This window comes from Ovis aries, chromosome 15 (assembly GCF_016772045.2).
Source record: "Ovis aries strain OAR_USU_Benz2616 breed Rambouillet chromosome 15, ARS-UI_Ramb_v3.0, whole genome shotgun sequence".
Lineage (NCBI taxonomy): Eukaryota > Metazoa > Chordata > Mammalia > Artiodactyla > Bovidae > Ovis > Ovis aries.
Genome location: NC_056068.1, coordinates 43,435,333 through 43,455,120, shown reverse-complemented (window position 1 = coordinate 43,455,120; position 19,788 = coordinate 43,435,333). Strand labels below are relative to the sequence as shown.

Sequence of the window (19,788 nt, the reverse complement as noted above, 5' to 3'; positions counted from 1 at the left end):
CCGGCCAGGCCAGTCGTCATGGAGACCCTGTTCTCGCCAGCGCTCGCTCCGATCTCTCCCTCCCTCCCTCCCTCTCCCCTTCCCTCTTTCCCCCTCCCTCTCCTCCCCCCACCCCACAGTCTCCCCCTCTCTCCCTCAGTTCTGGGAGGCTTTCACGGAACAGCACTGTCTTTTGATCAGCTCGGGCTCCGCACGCATTCCACTCCTCCTACCTCCCTTCCAGCCAGACAAGGGCTCTGGGCTGCTCCTGGGAACTCGCTTCAGCAGCTCAGAGGGGAGAAGGGAGAAGACAGTGAGTGGACTTGTTTTGTTCCCCTCCAGTGTCTCATTTTTTATAACTTGGAAGAGTCCCGGCTGGGGAGGGGGGTGAGGGGGGGAAGGAGTCAGCTGGAACGCTTGGAGGGGAAGCCAGCCCTTCCTCTGGGTCCTGGAGCGAGGGTAGGGAGGACCCAGATGCCCTGCCTTGACTTGTTTGTGCACTTGGGGTTTTCCGGGCAGCGGGCTGAGGCGGAAATGCACTCACATCTCAGGAGCTCGCCTGGGCGGGCCTCTCTGCTTACCTTGCTGCCTGCCCAGGTTGGGGCGACGACGTCAACCAGCACAGGGACACATGCTGCTAGCGCCGGTGCCGAAGCAGCCTCTCATCTCCCTGCGATGGAGAGGAAAGACTCAGTCAGCACCAGGAAGCATCCTGGGCAATCCAGAGTCACAGCCCGAGCATCAGACACGACACAGATGCAGAAAGCCCAAGCTTTCTGCGAGCTGCTGTCCAAGTCAGAAATGGCATCAGTCCTGACCGAGAGCTAGCACAGTGCCTGGAACACAGCAAGTCCTCAAAGTTTAACTCCCTGGTACATATTTCTATTGTGTAATAGTCTTTTACAGGATCTATCTTGTTTGATCCTCAAAACCTTTTGAAACATATTGTCATATTGTGTTAGTTGCTCAGTCTTGTCCAACTCTTTGGAGATCCTGTGGACTGTAGCCCACCAGGCTCCTCTGTCCACGGAATTCTCCAGGCAAGAATACCAGAGTGGGTTCCATTCCATTCTCCAGGGCATCTTCCCTATCCAGGGATTGAAGCCAGGTCTCCCGCATTGTGGGCAGATTCTTTACCATCTGAGCCACCATTATTATCACCATTTTATAGATGGGAAAACTGAGGCTCAAGGGGATCAAATGTTTAGTCCACGGTAACAAAGTTAGTTTGGCAGTCGAAGTACTAACAGTAGAGACCAATCTGCTGCCCCCTAGCCTGGTACTTTCCTCTAAAGTCCACTGCCATCTGATCTTACAAACTAACAACTTTTTTGACAGCCAGTCATGAGATCAAGGCTGGATTCCCTGGGGAAGATAAAGACTCCTTCTGAGTCATGATAAGACAGGCTCAATTACCATCCTTTCAGCCTTGAAGGCTCTGAGATAGCCTCTACGAGATGTGAAACATACTGGTGCACAGATTAGAGAAAAAAAGTCCTGCCCTACAGCTATACATCACCTTACAATTTTCAAAAAAACTCTCCCAATCTTGGCTCATCTCTCAAACCCAATAGACCCCGAGTTAGGATTCCTGTTATCATACTAATTTAACAGATTTTTAAAAAAAATCTAAAAGAGAGGTTAAATAACTTGCCCCAGGTCACAGAACCAGAAGACAGCTGATCTAGAAATAATACCCAAGCCTTTCAGCTCTCTTTCCTGTACTAAGTAGAGCAGTTCCAAGGGCACCAGACAAAGCCAGGGTCAGAAGACCAGGCAGTGCTGGGCTCTGTGACAGCCATATGCCCTTGGGAAGTCACCAAGCCTTCCAGCTTTTACCCATAAAACCCATCCCCTGAGCAAGTGACAGGTCTGGGATAAGCATGAAAAGATGTGTGTGAAAGCATTCTCCTTAAATCAGGCACTGAGCTGAGAATTTCATTCATCTCAGCTGCTCTTCATCACAGACAAAAACCTGGGGCAGTAGACATGGCCCCTAGAAAAGGACACAGAGGCTCAAGGAAGATACTTTTCAATATGTGTTAGCTGCTCAGTCATGTCCGACTCTTTGTGACCCCATGGGCTGTAACTTGCCAGGCTCCTCCGTCCATGGGATTCTCCAGGCAAGAATACTAGAGTGGGTTGCCATTTCCTTCTCCAGGGGATCTTCCCAAACCGGGGATCGAGCCTGGGTCTCCTGTATTCCAGGCAAACTCTTCACCATCTAAACCACCAAGGAAGTCCCATACTTTTTCCTGATGGAATCTTTAATGCAGAGACCCCTTGCAGAATCTTTGTGTTTTTGACTAACCTTCAGTATTATAGCAAATTTCTTAAAACAAGATTTTAATTCACTCTAGTTTAAAAGGTAAATATACGCAGGAGATAAGGTAGGAGGAGCATCACAAAATCCAGCAGGAAATAACAGGGTGGCACCAACCCTAAGTGGGGGACACTGCTGCATCAGTGGAGCAACCAGAGTGTCAAAGAGGGCACACTCAACCAGCCACTAGAAATACCCAATCCAACACCCCACCCCAAGTACCAACTCAGGAATTCCTCAAAGGCCCTAGCGTCCCCCATCCGTGAAGGACAGGATGAAAGGGCAAGGGCAACACCATCAAATCACTCACCTTCTCCCTTGTCCCGTTCCCAACAGGCAGTCCTCTGCTCTTCTCCTGATCCCTAAAATGCACATTCCACCTGCCCAGTCTCCATACTGAGAAACAAGAGGCAATACCCATTCATTTCTACAATAAGACACTAATCACAGTTATGATACCAACTCATGAGTTGAGTTGAGTGGGCTTCCTTGGTGGCTCAGCAGTAAACAATCCACCTGCAATGCAGGAGACTTGGGTTTGATCTCTGAGTCAGGAAGATCCCCTGGAGAAGGAAATGGCAACCCACTCCAGTATTCTTGCCTGGGAAATCCCATGGACAGAGGAGCCTGGTGGGCTACAGTCCATGAGGTGGCAAAGAGTCAGACACGACTTAGCGACTAAACAACAAATACCATATACCAGGCATTCCTCTAAGGAGCATGAAGGGTCAGGGCGGATTACTAAAGCTGATACGAGTCAGTCTCTTCTCTAAAGTAATGCAAACTTCAAAAAGCCTCCAGACCAGACCTGACACAGAATGCAGGCCATGCTCCCCCTAGTGGCACACAGGGGTTATAGTGGTTCCTTAGGGCCTTGTCCTGGGTCGGAGGGAGAGGGGCCCAGACAGGGACACAGTAAGTGCCCACTACTGGGAGAACCGCAATCTCTGCTGGGTGCTGCTATTGTGTGTAAGTTCCTTGAACTGGGCAGAGCAAGAGGTCAGCTGAATCCTGCTGCCTCTGCAAGGCTGAATTCAGACCAATCCTACCTGACCTTTCCGGAAAGACAGGAACCTGTAACCTGTGTGGTCTGCTGGGAGTCCCCATGCAGACTTGTACTGACAAGGAGGTACCTTTGTGCATCCCTACTTCTTTCTGGTCTGCAGCCAATCCACTTACCGACTCCAAACAATGCTACTTCCTAGATGTATCTTTCATCTGTCCATTTTTCTGCACCTCATTGCCACCCCAATCTCTCCCCTTAACTGCGACGAAAACCTCCTGCCCGCCCCAGCTTTCACTCTTACCCTCACAGCTCCATTCTCCACGGAGGTGTCTCAATCACCCTTTTACACTAGATCATGTCATTTCCTGCTTAACACAATCCAGTCGCTCCCCAACATTCAGGGTAAAATCAAAAATCTTCCCATGTCCCTCTAAGGCCCTGTATGACTCTTCTCCAGCCTCCTCTCCTGCCCTCCCCCTCTGGGTGCCAGCTCTGTGGGCCTTTTAGTTCCCTAAAGTGTCAGAGTTTCTCCAGGCTGTTCCCCTTTGCCTTAGATGCTCCCCTACGCCATAGTCTTTGCCTGGCTGAATCTTACTCAGCTCAACTTGCCTCTCACTTCCTAAGAGAAGTCTGCGACCCTCCAGTCTGAATGAGGACTTACCCTCCATGGCACTCACCATAATCTGTAATTGCTCCCTTGTGCCATAATGTGCTTCCCCCCAGGTTCCTTAGGAACAGGAACCTTGAATGCTTTGCTAGCCACCTTATTCTCTGCATGTAGTATAGGGCCCAGCTTACAGCTGGCACGCAGTAAAAATCTGCTGCATGAATGCACAAACCCCCATTCCTTCCTGTCCAACAGGAAGAAGAAACTTAGAACGGCTATTTCATGTCACTCATTGCATCTTTTCATAGACTTACAAACTATAATTACATCTCTTTTCCTCATGTGCCTTGCCTGTGGGCTCAACCAAAAATTCCTGTAAAGTCTCCCTGCGGTTTGTTTCCCAGAACTTCTCTCGTAAGGTCACTCTTCTGGGGACGCACTCCAGGGTTTTACAGTCTTTCCCATTCCCAGAGAGCCCACTCACAGGCACTCCACCAGCACAGTCACTGCCAAACCGTGCAGGATTCAGGAATTGCCCAGTGCCCACAGATGAGAAGGTTCTCTAGGGTCAGCTCCATTCAAGCACAAAAATGCTTTCTCTCACCTCCACTGTGCAGGTCACTATGCTTACTGAAAATACACATTTACTTAAAAATGCCATCCTATGTTTTATATAATTTGGAGATGGGTATAAATACTGTTTTGAAAAAAATAAATGTTTTTCCATTACTAAAAAGAAACTGAAAACTACTCTCTGGGGGAAAAATAATTAAGACCCAACTAACAGCAACAGCGGTGTGACTAAGTCCAAACCCCTCCCATGACAGACGTCACCACCAAAATTTGAGCTCCCTTTGGCTTCATCTGCCATATTCCCCTACCACTACCACTCCAGGATAGGCACAAGCGCAGCACACTGCCTGCTGCTCTGAAACTGCACTTTTTTTCTCTTCCTCCCCCGACTGCTCACACTGTTACCTTTTTTCTGAGTGCCTCTCATTGCCCAACTACTTTCAAGGCCCAACTCAGTTACTACCTCCTCTGTGAAACAGTTCTTGATCTCCTGGCAGGATCTGTTTGTCTATGTCTACTCTGCAAGCCCACAGCAGTCTGAAGATGCCTTTATCATGGTATTTATATAATTTTATCACTGTTACTTGCACTCCTGTCTCCCCCAGTCGTGAGCCCCTTGAAATCTACCCACTTTCATATTTCATTCAGAGTAGGCAATGAATTAAAGTGTCAAATAAATCATTTAAAAAGATGCTTAGAAAAAAAAAAAAAGAAGAAGAAGAAACAGCTATCCCCTCGATAAGATGAAAGAATTTGAGAGAAGAATTCGAGAGGAGGGAAAAAAATAAAATAAAATAAATAAATAAATATGTATATATATATATATATATATATATATATATAAGAGATGAGATTCTATTCTTGTCCCTTTATAAACTGAAATGCCAAATGTGAAAATACAGGAGCAGAATAAATCTTTTAAAGTCACTCTTTACTTTGGGAGCATCGGAATTCAAGAAAAGAAAGCTGCTGTTATCTCAATATTGGTTTTCCTTGGAGGCTCAGTAGTAAAGAATCTGCCTGCCAATGCAGGAGACATGGGTTCGATCACTGTGTTGGGAAGATCCCCTGGAGAAGAGAATGGCAACCCACTCCACTATTCTTGCCTAGGAAGTCCCATGGACAGAGGAACCTGGTGGGCTATAATCCACAGGGTCACAAAAGAGCCGGACACGACTTGGCAACTAAACTATCTCAACATTACTAGTTGGATCCTAGAATGCCTAAGAGATGCAGTATAACTTCAGATGCCTCTAGGGAGCCTAGCTCCCAATGCCCACCAGACAGCTCCAGCAGCATGTCCGCCGAGGACACCCCGTTCCACCCATGCGTCCTACCCATTCTCCAACACTGGGCTCTGGCTGCCATGTGAGTAGGCAGGTTTCCACAAGAGCTCTTTAGGACTTTACAATTATCCTTTTCTAACTCTGAGTGGCAATGTGATTAAGAAGGGAAAAACTAAAAATCCAGGAGCAGAGAGAGTCATCAGGTCCCGGTTACAGGGCGGCGAGATCATGAGCAAGTCCTTGTGCCCCATAGGACCGCTGCCTTTTCCTGCAGATAGTGAGATGGCTGTTGGGCTGTTGAACTAGCGGTTCTCCAGTGGGCCCTTCTAGTGTCAATGTCCTATTGTATTGTTCTCTCGCAGTCACCCAGACCTGTGGTTCTATCCTAGTCACCCAGTCCCCTTGATCCTGAATGAGTCCAAAGCAGCAGAAAGATTTCTTGTTTCAGGGGCTACAAAGTCTTCATCTAATCCTTTTAGCAGAGTCATCTGTCTGGGATCAGACAGAAGACCACCAACAACAAAAGGCGACCTTTCCTGGAGGGAAAGATGGGATATTCAGGCTTCCTCCCTAAAAAGAGCTGGAGAGAGAAGAAAGACACCAAACATCAGATGGGGAAATTAGGAAAGGGCCCGGGAAGTGCTTTGAGGAAAACTGCAGCTCTGCCAGGGACTCACTCCTAGCCATCAGTCTGAGACAAAGCAGCCTTTACAAAGCAGAAGAACTGGCAATATCTAAGTTCTCTTGGAAGGCAATCTGCTTACTGCCAACCAAGCAGCCTGTTCATGAGGTCTACCAGGGCTTTGAATTGACAAAACAAATGTCTCCCTCCAGATGGCAACCCCAGCCCTCCTCTGCTCAAGAACCATAGCTGGCAGGACATCTCGTGTGCTAGCCACTGCTGCACATACTTTGCTTCACAGCCTTCCTGGAGAAACAGAAATATCCATTCTTTGCTCAAGTCCTGAATTTTATGTAAAGAAATTCTTCTAGGTCCTTCAGTTCAGTTCAGTTCAGTCACTCAGTTATGTCCGACTCTTTGCGACCCCATGAATCACAGTATGCCAGGCCTCCCTGTCCATCATCAACTCCCAGAGTTCACTCAAACTCATGTCCATTGAGTCGGTGATGCCATCCAGCCATCTCATCCTCTGTCGTCCCCTTCTCCTCCTGCCCCCAATCCCTCCCAGCATCAGAGTCTTTTCCAATGAGTCAACTCTTCACATGAGGTGGCCAAAGTACTGGAGTTTCAGCTTCAACATCAGTCCTTCCAATGAACACCCAGGACTGATCTCCTTTAGGATGGACTGGTTGGATCTCCTTGCAGTCCAAGGGACTCTCAAGAGTCTTCTCCAACATCACAGTTCAAAAGCATCAATTCTTTGGCACTCAGCTTTCTTCACAGTCCAACATCCATACATGACCACAGGAAAAACCATAGCCTTGACTAGATGGACCTTTGTTGGCAAAGTAATGTCTCTGCTTTTGAATATGCTATCTAGGTTGGTCATAACTTTCCTTCCAAGGAGTAAGTGTCTTTTAATTTCATGGATGCAATCACCATCTGCAGTGATTTTGGAGCCCCCAAAAATAAAGTCTGACACTGTTTCCACTGTTTCTCCATCTGTTTCCCATGAAGTGATGGGACCAGATGCCATGATCTTAGTTTTCTGAATGTTGAGCTTTAAGCCAACTTTTTCACTCTCCTCTTTCACTTTCATCAAGAGACTTTTTAGTTCCTCTTCACTTTCTGCCATAAAGGTCCTTACTCCTGCTCTAATCCCACCTGCCTCTGACCCATTTCCTACCCATCCCTCTAACCCCAAGGCTCTGAACTAGGAAAGTGTGGGTACAGTCTATAGTGACCCTAGATCCCACCACCCTGTGGTGAAGTGGCTACTGGACCTCTTAATGCTGGATTGAGCACGCTTTCCTTCCACGCGCCAGCTTTCCAGCCCTCGTCCATCTCCACTCAGCTCACAATCCTCAACATGAAGCTCAAAGTTCAGATCCCCAGGACACAAAAGACTCAAGTACGTTGATCCAGTCTCTTGGAATATCTATTTGTCTCTTGGAGAGACTATACATGGGCTAATTTCTGGAATCTCAAATTCACAGGCCCCTGAACACTGTGCCTTGTTAAATCCAAGCACTTTAACACTGGGCCACATAAACACAATCTTGGGGCCAAAAGCGACTGGACCAAGGAGACAGTACCCTTCACTCCCTCTGGAAGAAACATTTGCCTTCCAGAATGGGCTTCTCGTGTTTACTCGGCTCAGAACTCCAAGCTCAACCAAGATCTTATCTGTCATGACTGAACCATCAGGATGGGGGAGACAGGGTACAAAGTGAGGAAAAAGGAGATAGAGGAATAAGGGGAATGTGGACTCAAATGGCTTTTCCGCGATGTAACCAAGGAAAAACTTTGAGCCTCAGAAAGGAGTAACCCTCAGAATAAGATCTAGGCAAAGCAGTGGGAAATGTGGGTCCAGACCATATCACCTCCTCCAGGCTGTCTCCCCTGATTTTCCCAGATCCAACTGGATGCCCTACTCCCACCCACTGTACTCCTCAGAACAGCCTACACCTCCAGTGCCTGCTATGTTCACTGCCTTGTATTTTAGTGCACCAAGGCTTGTTCAGCTCGTTTCTCCTACTAGCCTATGTCTTAACCTGAGCCTACTTTAGGGTTCCGTACATTGTACAATTAATAAATTGTTAACATACGAACTAAAGAAACCAACCAACTAAACTAACCAATGACAATGCTGCAACTACATGGCTATAACTACATGATCCTACTAAGGGATCAACAATATCACCATACAACCTAAACCCCTTGGTCATTAGCACCTTAGAGCAGTCCAAAGTTTTTGTGATTATAAGACAAGGTTTTCGTGACTATAAGATGATTATAAGTGGTATAAGAATATATATTTTTTTAAAATTTTTAATGCTTTTATATTTATCATAACGTGTATTAAAAAAAAAAAAGTTAGCCATCTATTAGCCCCCTTTTCACTGATCTCATTACTAGGCCAGTGCTTAAGAAAGTATATATGTTTTTTTGTTTGCTTTTAGTTTTGTTTTGCTGAAATTAGTAAGAGTTTAAAGAGAAATGGGATACTTGCACAATTTCAAAGTATCTCTCTCAGAAATATGTACTGATTACAAAGAACTTGTCAATGGAGAAACCTGGGAGACATATCTAACCAAGTGATCAAAGTTAACATTATAGTAATTAAACACATCAGCATCATGTATCCTTGACATGAAGCATTAAGAAGGGCATTGCACCTCTGTAGTGTTCTTCCCACAAATCCATAAGCTTAATCTGATTTTGAGAAAACACTAAACAAACCATCTGGAGGGACATTCTACAAAATATGTGCCCAGTACTCCTCAAAAATCTCAAGGTCATAAAAGACAAGGACAAACTGAAGGACTGCCGTAGACTGGAGGAGACTAAGACACAACATCTAAATGTAATGTGGTATCCTACGTTCCACCATGGAACAGAAAAAGGACCTTAATGGGAAAGACTAATGAAATCCAAATTAAGTCTATAGTGTACATTATACCAACTTTAATTTCTTAGGTGACAATTGTACCAGAACTATGTTAAGTTACAGAACTTGTATTATCTTTGCAGCTTTTCTGCAAATCTAAATTTTTTTTTTTTTCTCATTTAACTTTTTTTAATGGGTCTCAAATTTTGTGACAGATTTTTGGTCAAGTTGTTTTCATTAAAAAGTACTGATTTTAAAAACTAACTTAAACTGCCACACACAAAACATATGGTCCACAAAAACATTCTCCTTTCCTTCTGAAGGTTTTACGATGCATTGTGATCATTAACCAGTCTTTTACTATTAAACTTAAATGGCCAATTGAGAAAAACAGTTCTGAGACCGTTCTTCCACCACTGACTAAGACTGGGGTGGCAGGTATTGGGGATAATATTCATTTAGCCTTCTGAGCTTTCTGGGCAGACTTGGTGACCTTGCCAGCTCCAGCTGCCTTCTTGTCCACTGCTTTGAAGACACCCACAGCGACTGGCTGTCTCAAGTCACGCACAGCAAAACGGCCCTGGGGAGGATAGTCAGAGAAGCTCTCAACACACATGGGCTTGCCAGGAACCATATCAACAATGGCAGCGTCACCAGATTTCAAGAATTTAGGGCCATCTTCCAGCTTTTTCCCAGAACGACGATCAATCTTCTCCTTCAGCTCAGCAAACTTGCAAGCAATGTGAGCTGTGTGACAGTCCAGCACAGGTGCATATCCAGCACTGATTTGGCCTGGATGGTTCAAAACAATCACCTGAGCTGTGAAGCCAGCAGCTTCCATGAGTGGATCATTTTTGCTGTCACCAGCCACATTGCCACGACGGACATCTTTGACAGACACATTCTTGACATTGAAGCCCACATTGTCCCCAGGAAGGGCTTCACTCAATGCTTCATGGTGCATTTCTACAGACTTCACTTCAGTTGTTACACTGACTGGAGCAAAGGTGACCACCATGCCAGGTTTGAGAACATCAGTCTCCACACGACCCACAGGGACAGCACCAATACCACCAATTTTATAGACATCCTGGAGAGGCAAACGCAAGGGTTTGTCAGTTGGGCGAGTTGGTGGCAGGATGCAATCCAGAGCTTCAAGCAGGGTGGTTCCACTGGCATTGCCATCCTAAAGGGTGACTTTCCATCCCTTGAACCATGGCACATTAGCACTTGGCTCCAGCATGTTGTCACCATTCCAGCCAGAAATTGGCACAAATGCTACTGTGTTGGGGTTGCGGCCAATTTTCTTAATGGAGGTCTGACTCCTTAACAATTTCCTCGTATCTCTTCTGGCTATGGGGTGGCTCCGTGGAACCCACTTTGTTAACGCCAACAATTAGTTGTTTCACACCCAGGGTGTAAGCCAGAAGGGCATGCTCACGGGTCTGCCCGTTCTTGGAGATACCGGCTTCAAATTCACCAACAGCAACAATCAGGACAGCACAGTCAGCCTGGGATGTGCCTGTAATCATGTTTTTGATGAAGTCTCTGTGTCCTGGGGCATCAGTGATGGTAACATAGTACTTGCTGGTCTCAAATTTCCAAAGGGAGATATCAATGGTGATACCACGCTCACATTCAGCTTTCGAGTTTGTCCAAGACCCAGGCATATTTGGAGGAGCCCTTTCCCATCTCCGCAGCCTCCTTCTCGAACTTTTCAATTGTTCTCTTGTCGATCCCACCACATTTGTAGATCAGATGGCCAGTCGTGGTAGACTTCCCTGAATCTACGTGCCCAATGACAACGATGTTGATGTGGGTCTTCTTTCCCATTGTGGCTTAGGTTTAATGGTGGTTTTCATGACACCTGTGTCCTGGCAGCAAACCCATTGCGAAAAAAGCTAAAATTATTTTAAAATAAAAAGTTTTTTAAAAGTCAATTTAAAGATAAATAAATAAAAGTATATATGGTACAAATCATAAAGATGGTTCAGAATGACTCAAGTCTGAAAAGCAAGAGTAGTCACTCTTTACACCTTCATCCAAGGAAGGCTGCCCCAGAATAAAAATCAGGGCTGCAAAAGAATATTTAGTAAAATTGGGAAGCATTCAGTTTATATTACTTAAATTAAAAGTAATTATCCCATTTTTGTTAAAAAAATACATACATATATCACAAATGTGCTGCACAGGAAAAAATGTCTGTACTGAAATAAAAATATCTTATCCTGAACCAAGTACAGAAGGCATTTATTAAACAGTAAATGGGATATGGTTTTTGGAAAGCATCTTGGCTAGATCAATTAAAATCTTCATATCCTTTGACTCAGTGGCCTCACTTCTGCCCAGCTGTCTTAAAAAAATTTTTAAGTATGAGAAAAAAAAATGCATGTTCCCAAATTATATACAATAATTAAAATGAGAAACAAATTCCACATCAGCCATTACCATACTGGTAAATTTCAAGTGTTTTTTGACCATTTGTTGTTGTTGTTCAGTGGCTAAGTTGTATCCAACTCTGTGACCCCGCGGACCGCAGCACACCAGGCTTCCCTATTCTTCACTATCTCCTGGAGTTTGCTCACTCATGTCTGTTGATTCAGTGAAGCCACCTAACCATCTCATTCTCTGCTGCCGGCGTCTTCTCCTGCCCTCAATTTTTCCCAGAATCACAGACTTTTCCAGTGAGTTGGCTCTCCACATCAGGAAGCCGTGCTTCATTTTTTACCATGACCCATAATAAAAAAAAAATACGTTTTACATAGTAAAAAAGTATGTACATGTATGAGAGTGTGTGCGCACATATGTACCTGTACAAAACTGAACCAAAAAAGTTTCTTCAAACAATATTTATCTTTACTATGAGTGAGGCTCTCTGTTGTTTTCTATCCTAATCTACTTCATTAAAAAAAACAAGCAAGGCTTCTGGAGCCCCACTAAATTAATTTTGCATTTCACCAGTTATGACCTGAAGTCAGAAAAATATTGCACTAGATGGACAGTTGTGCAGCCATTAAAAGAACGACTAAAATCCACAAACCTATAAAAAGCAAGCAGCTCAAGGGAAAGAAAAGAGAAGAGAAGGTAGGAAGAAGATTTGCTTTTCACTGTATACCTTTTGAATTTGCAATACATACATGTATTACTTATTTAAAAAGTGACTGTGAGGACTTTAACAGTATCAGATAATGCTAATTACGCATGAGAAAACTATAACCACATTAAAATGTAAAAACACCTACAAGTAAAAGAGGAAATTATGCCAAAACAATAATCACATGTTAGCAATTTTTTCCTTCTTACAAAGTTCTAAGTATGGGCTTCCCTTGTGGCTCACTAGTAAAGAACAGCCTGCCAATGCAGGAGATGCAGGTTTGATCCCTGGGTCAGGAAGATCCCCTGCAGAAGGAAATGGCAACCCACTCCAGTATTTTTGCCTGGGAAATCCCATGGACAGAGGAGCCTGATGGGCTACAGTCTATGGGGTTGCAAAAGAGTCAGACATGACTTAGGAACTAAACAACAACAGCAAAGTTCTAAATACTCCACACTGTTACTATTCTACAATTTAATACAAAAATTTATTTTCTAAATTAATGCAACTACTGGAAAGGGCACATAGGAGATTTCAAAGCTAACAGTAATGTTTTCTTTATTAAGCTGAGGGGTAGATACATGAATATTCACATTTAAAGTGTACACATAAAAATCATATACTCTATATTTTTAATCACATTTTTTAAATAAAAGTGGACCCTCTCTTCAGCTCTGCCTCTCCTCACCCTCAAATTCAAGAAGACATTCCCCAAAGTGTTGGGCTAGGATTTAAAACCATCAGTCAAATGGATACCTTCCATTTTTGTAAACAAGTTGTAACATGTTAGAACCTGGCTTCGAAAGATTTGCATTTAGAACTTTGTAGGTGGGCTGGTTTCAGTGTTCCATTCACACTCAGGACTCTTTTTTGGTATGTTCTTTCATACTTTTAATCACATATAAGCTCTTCTGAGCCCAGGGGCCATTTCTTATTCATCTTCGAATTTCCAACAGGCTGTAATACAGTGTTTTCTTTGCACACAGCAAATGCTTAATAAGTATTTAATAAATAAGCAATATCATATGCAAAACTCCAGAACAGAGTATATGGAACATGAAAAGTAGCAAGGACATAGAGATGGAAGCACTGATCACTGGAGATTAAGTACGGTCATGCTAAAAAAAGAGTATTACTTTTATCTAAGTGGAGTTAACATAGAATTATGAGCCTGGAGGCTCAGACGGCAAAGAATCCACCGCAATGCAGGAGACCCGGGTTTCATCCATGGGTCAGGAAGATCACTAGAGAAGGGATAGGATACCCACTCCAGTATTCTTGGGCTTCCCTGGTGGCTCAAAGAGTAAATAATATGCCTGCAATGCGGGAGACCTGGGTTCAATCCATGGGTTGGAGAAAACAATGGCTACCCACTCCGGTATCCTGGCCTGCAGAATTCCATGGACAGAGAAGCCTGGCAAAGAATTCATGCCAGGTTCATGGGGTCGCAAAGAATCAGACAGGACTGAACGACTTTCACTTCACTTTATAATAGAGAGTAACGGAGATAATGTATGGAAAACCCTCAGCAAAAGAAAGCAAGTGCTCTATAAAAATAGTCTGGGAGTTTAAAAAATAATATGCACACATACTTACATGATAACTATTTGTATATGGTATATATATTATGTATCACATAAATAAACACATACAAATACACGCACATATGGAAGAATGCTGGGACACAATTTATTTGGACTTCAGAAAAATGCCTCTTAATGTGATGGATAAAACAGATGGGCACTAGCAGCAGCTCAATCTGATAACTCAGGAGAGCTGGGTCCAAATGGATGTGCAAGATGGATCAGTATCAACGAAGAAGGAGTGTTCTGGAACTCCGAGAAGTCTGGACATTCCCATCTGTTCTAGATGCTCTCTTGGTCATTCTTTTTTATAAAGGACTCAGACGAGGCACAAGAATAAAAAATGCATACGACAAATTAATTGGGAGAGAAAATTAATATTTAGAGGTAATTTTTTTAAAGGCCTCCACAAACTTAGAACTATAGGTTAAGTATGACAAGATGAAATCTTAAAAGGACAAAAGATATGTTTACACAAGTTTATATTAAAAAAACCTGCATGACAACAGGATGAAAATGGTATAAATGAAAGACACTTAAGGAATGGTTCAGTATGAGTCAACCAATGAGTCAACATGATTTTGAGTTTACTGACGGGAATACAGAGCCCCAGGTCAAACGAAGTCCGTGTCTTAGTTTGCTTCACTCTGGTTAGAAAAGTAGTGTATCCAGGGGACACACACACTGTACTTGTAGTGCGCGCTTTCTTGCTCACTTGCTCAGTCGTGTCTGACTCTTTGCAACCTCACAGACTATAGCCTGCCAGGCTCCTCTGTCCATAGGATGTTATAGGCAAGAATACTGGAGTGGGTTGCCATTCCCTTCTTCAAGGGATCTTCCCGACTCGGGGATCCTGCAGCTCCTATATTAGCAGGCAGATTCTTTACCTCTGAGTCACCTCGGAAGCCCTATACTTGCAGACACATGGGTAAACAGAGTCAGCCCTCTTGCCTGGAAAATCCCATGGGTGGAGGAGCCTGGTAGCCTGCAGTCCATGGGGTCACTAAGAGTCGGACCTGACTAAGCAACTTCACTTTCACTTTTCCCTTTCATGCATACGAGAAGGAAATGGCAACCCACTCCAGTGTTCTTGCCTGGAGAGTCCCAGGGATGGCAGAGCCTGGTGGGCTGCCGTCTATGGAGTCGCACAGAGTCGGACACGACCGAAGCGACTTAGCAGCAGTAGCAGCAACAATATCACAGGCAATTGTGCTGAAGGGAACAAAGAAAATCAAGTCTGTGGAGCCTCTTTAATTGAAAAATAAGATAACATGTCTGGTTCATGAAGCTGTTAAGTCCTCCTACAGGAAGATACAAAACTATGCCATGACTTATCCTCATGCAGTCATCTCTGGGAACTAGCGGTCCGAGATGAGATTTAAAAAACTCACAGAAAGAAAAGATAGCTGAGGCCTATCTCATCTGCCCTATGGCCCTTCCGCGACTTGCATCAGAGCCTCTCATCTGGGTCTCTGACCATCCAGGCTCTAGTGAGGACACAGAGAAACTCAGGAATCCAATTTTACCTGTCGTTTCCCCAAACCAAGGTTCACCATGATCAAAATTACAAAGTGATATTTTTAACTATCAGTGTGAATTTTTGTGAATCTTTAACCTGCCATAGTAAGCTGTTGTGAGCAGGGACTCGGCTCTAACTGTTGTAACTGAAACATTAGACAGCAGGACCGCAGCAACTCAACTCCATCAGGCACTGCTGGGATATATACATACCAGCGTTACCTCCCATAATGAGAAACTACGATGCTTCTAAGGACCGAAGAAGAATGAGAAGAGCAGAGGCCCCACAAAATTCAGTTCTTATCCTAGAAACAAGGATGGTGGCCCTGGTACATGGATAACTATCATACTAAATAAACTTCAATGTCCTATAGTAGAAGGACCCTTCCTTCTCTTCTGCCCCAAACATAGGAACCTAGAAGTTTCTAACTTATGCAATGATTAGCTCTTTCCTTAATGATACATGCACTAGGTATATCCCATTTTTTATGTAAAACAGATAGAGCTAGCTTGCCTTTTGTATAAAAAGAGATGCTTATAAATGTTCATTGACTTAGAGATCAACATAGAGAAACCTATGCAATAGGGAAAAAAATCAGACCCAGGTTTCAAGAAAGGGAAGACGGGTGAGATGATGAGAGGAAAAACAGAGCAATGTGGAGGGAGAGGAGAGTGCAGTTTAAGATTCTGAAGGACAGAAACAGGAGAAAGCTTGTTTGGAAGTATGAGAATAGCAAATCTTTGGGGAATTCCTGAGTATTACTCGCCGGAATGTCAAAGAACACATCTGAGTATCACTTAGCCTGTGAAAAGAAAAAAATTCAGAAAGCCTATTTTCCTTACATGGGTGAATCTGATTGCCTATACCCCTTGCATAAAGGGTTAGATAACACTGCTAATGATGGCATTGTTAGGGAGAGGAGGGCAGAGTAAAACACATAAACAAAAACACACAAAAGGGCAGGGATGACTGTTCCCAGCATAGCAGATGCCAGCAGATTTTCTCACACTGTGGGACTCCCGAAGCTGTAACTGGGAGATGCTGGCTCTCCTCAAACCCGAGCAAGCAAAGGAAGTCAACCACGTGAGCGTCCTCGAGGTAATGACAGACTGCACCACTTCTCATCCATGCAGATAACACCTGCAGTCAGTAACGCATGGACACACCTCCTCCAAGGAAGAGGCCCGCAGGAGTGAGGAGGGGACGTCTACTTAGGGGAGATCCGCCAAGAAAATGAGGCATGGCTGCGTCCATGTGCTTCCAAGAGAGTGAAAGGATCAAACCCAGGTCTCCCGCATGGCAGGTGTATTCTTTACCAGCTGAGCCACAAGGGAAGCCCAAGAATGCTGGAGTGGGTAGCCTATCCCTTCTCTAGTGGATCTTCCCGACCCAGGAATCGAACCGGGGTCTCCTGCATTGCAGGCAGATTCTTTACCAACTGAGCTATCAGGGAAGCCCCTTCCAAGAGAGTAACTACTGCTTATTAAGTCAGTGTTCTGCTTCAGACTTGGGATTTCTCCAAACAAGCCAGCAGAAACACAGCCACCAGCCAATCACCAAGGGTCAGAGACCCAGAGACAGCTGTGAGGGCTGTGAGACGGAGACTCTACATTGGGCTTTAAGGGTTTACAAAATCTTTTTGAGGATAATGAAGTGAGTGAGTGAGTGAAGTCACTCAGTCGTGTCCGACTCTTTGCGACCCCATGGACTGTAGCCCACCAGGCTTCTCCGTCCATGGGATTCTCCAGGCAAGAGTACTGGAGTGGGTTACCATTTCCTTCTCCAGGGGATCTTCCCGACCCAGGGATCGAACCTGGGTCTCCCGCATTGGAGGCAGACGCTTTAACCTCTGAGCCACCAGCAAAGCCCGAGGACAAGGAAGGTGACCCTCCATTCTGGTTTTCTTTTTTCAACCATGACTTCTCTCTCTCTGTGCTCTGCCTCCTGCTGTGTGGGGCAGTGAGAATGAACAGAGGAAGGGGGAGCAAGAGCTCTTTGAATAGAATGTAAAAACTTGAGGGGTGACTGACTGTGGAAGTGAAGGACAGGCCAGTGACTCCCAGATTCTGGCTCGATCCCTGAGCACCAGCCGCCACATCAGGGAATACAGACAAAATGAATATCCCAAGGTGCTTAACTGAGGAAGCTGCTCCAACACAGGGAGCTATTAGGACAACAAGGCAGACAAGAGTGGAGAGAACAGAGATACAGGAAGGTGAGTGAGACAAGAGAAACAGTGAAGGAGGCAATAAAAAATGAAAGGCAGGAGAAAGAAAAAGGGAGACGGGAGAAGTCCGTGCGTGTGTGTGTGTGTGTGTGTGTGAAGTCCATGCGTGCGTGCGTGCGTGCGTATTTTAAGACGAGGTGAGGAGACGACATGGAAGACACAAACAGCCTTGAGTGTACTGACTGCAAATACTGAGTTCAAATATTGGCCACAGCCTACTAACAGCCGAGCGTGTCCTCCTCAGTGGTTAGGTTCTGGGGTCAGCACATCAGGTGAAAATCAGGTGGAATCAAATTACTCTAGAAATTCCCTTAGAGAGGCACCACACTGGAAACCAGCCATTGCCTCTGAGGAAACCCAATTCAATATTTTTCAAATATATTACTTTTGTATACTCTAAAGTACCTCAGCCTAGGAGGACCAAAGGAACCCATCTTCCTTACCTAGTGATCCCCTAGAAGAATTCTAGTCGTAGAGCCACTCAGCTAGTCTGAATCTTCTTGAACGAAGCCTCATTTTGCTCAGAGAGACTGGTAACCACCTAAAGTCACCCAACAAGACAGGACTTTTCTCTGGCCCCACACTCCTTCTCCCGTGTTCCTCTGGCCTCAGAATTCCCCTAGGAGATGGAAGGTCAAGATGGGAGGTCCTACTTGACATTAGATAGTTGTGTGAGCTGGGGATAGTACCCACGCCTTTCTTGATCCTACTCTCCCCATCTGGAACATTGAACCAGTTTTTAGATGAACTCTAAGAGCCCAGACAACTCTGAGATACTGAATGGCGGGGGCGGGTGGGAAGTGCTTTGAAAAGCACCTCATAAACGCAAAGCATCGTAATGGTCAGCTGTCACAGGGCAGAAATGTTGGCATCCTCCGTCTTAGCCCTCAACTTCACTCTTCGTATTCTACGTCCAGGTCCTGCTTATTCTACTTTTGCACCTTCTCTAGGATTCACCCCCTTCCTCGCTATTCCAGTCACAGACGACTCGTATCTCTTTGGTGGGTTTCCTTCCTGCCAATCTCTGTCCTTTCCAAACTTAGCCTACTCTCTTCTCTAAGAGTTCTTTTCACAAAATGCCACTTTCACTGCTTCATTTCTCATCTCCTGAGCACCAAGGCAGAACCTACAGAATCTAGACCCACCACTCCTGAGGCCCATCACCACAGGGACCCTGGAAACTCACACTCTGCCTATGTTCTTACTGTTCTCACGACCAGAACACTCCCCACCTCTCCTGTGCTTATATGAAGTCCATCCAACTTTCAGAGATCAGAAAAGATCCTGCCTCTTCCAAGAACGTTTTCCCCTAGTTTTAAGACACAACCTTCTATTTCTGAACTCTAAACACATTTACAGTTAGTAACCAAACACAGTTAAGATCCACATTTTCTATTCGCTTAACAAAATTTGTGTCTCCCATTATTAAATTCCCTCATTAAGGGGTAAAAAGCTTTACATAATATTTGAATTGCAATGTTGGTTACTAGCTGAAAATTTTAGCTAGTACTATTGACTGACTGATGGCCGAAAAGCAAGATCTTTTGCTCTTGACCATTCACAGGAAATGGTGGGGGAAGGGGAGAAGGGAAGAGGTGGAACCAATACTCCCCCAACTTCAAAAGTACCTTCTTACCTTTTCCTCCCAACTTTCACCTGTTCTGCTTAGGGTGGAAAGGCTCCCTCTATCACAGGTTCAAATCAACCTCCCTCCCTGAGGACAAGTCTGAGCTATTCAGAGCAGTATGCTCTGTAATACTTAGTTATCTTTAGCTCCATTCTTAACCCTGAGCCATCTTGATTAGCCTGTATCATAGCAGCAGCTGCTTACAATCCCTGACAGTGGGAATGCAAAGGCAAGAGAGAAAGGCAGAAGGAAGAAGAGCCAAAACTAGCAGTGATTTTTGTAATATACGTTTCAGATTTGGGCCCTTGAGGGAGGTCTGCTTCTAATTAAGCCCCATCTGTTCTCAAGCCCCAGAGAGGCAGGACAGTCATGGGAAGGCTCTGAAACCTGGCCGGGCATAGACACCTCTACAGGCCATGCCACTGAGGCCTGCAAACATTCTCAGGGAGCCA

The 19,788-nt window shown here is 44.8% G+C and overlaps 1 protein-coding gene and 1 pseudogene across 3 annotated transcripts in view; both read right to left on the bottom strand.

Moving 5' to 3' along the window:
- The window catches only part of DENND2B (DENN domain containing 2B), a 166,791-nt gene that overhangs the window by 121,416 nt on the left and 25,587 nt on the right, over positions 1 to 19,788 (bottom strand). For 2 of the 3 annotated variants that reach the window (XM_027979402.2, XM_042233081.2), the window contains exon 2: positions 561 to 649. The gene's annotated coding sequence lies outside the window, so the exon portion shown is untranslated. Of the gene's footprint in view, positions 1 to 212; positions 491 to 560; positions 650 to 19,788 lie in introns of those variants that run through there. The other variant, XM_027979404.2, reaches the window with a different exon arrangement.
- Positions 9,448 to 11,134, bottom strand: LOC101107729 (elongation factor 1-alpha 1-like; annotated as a pseudogene).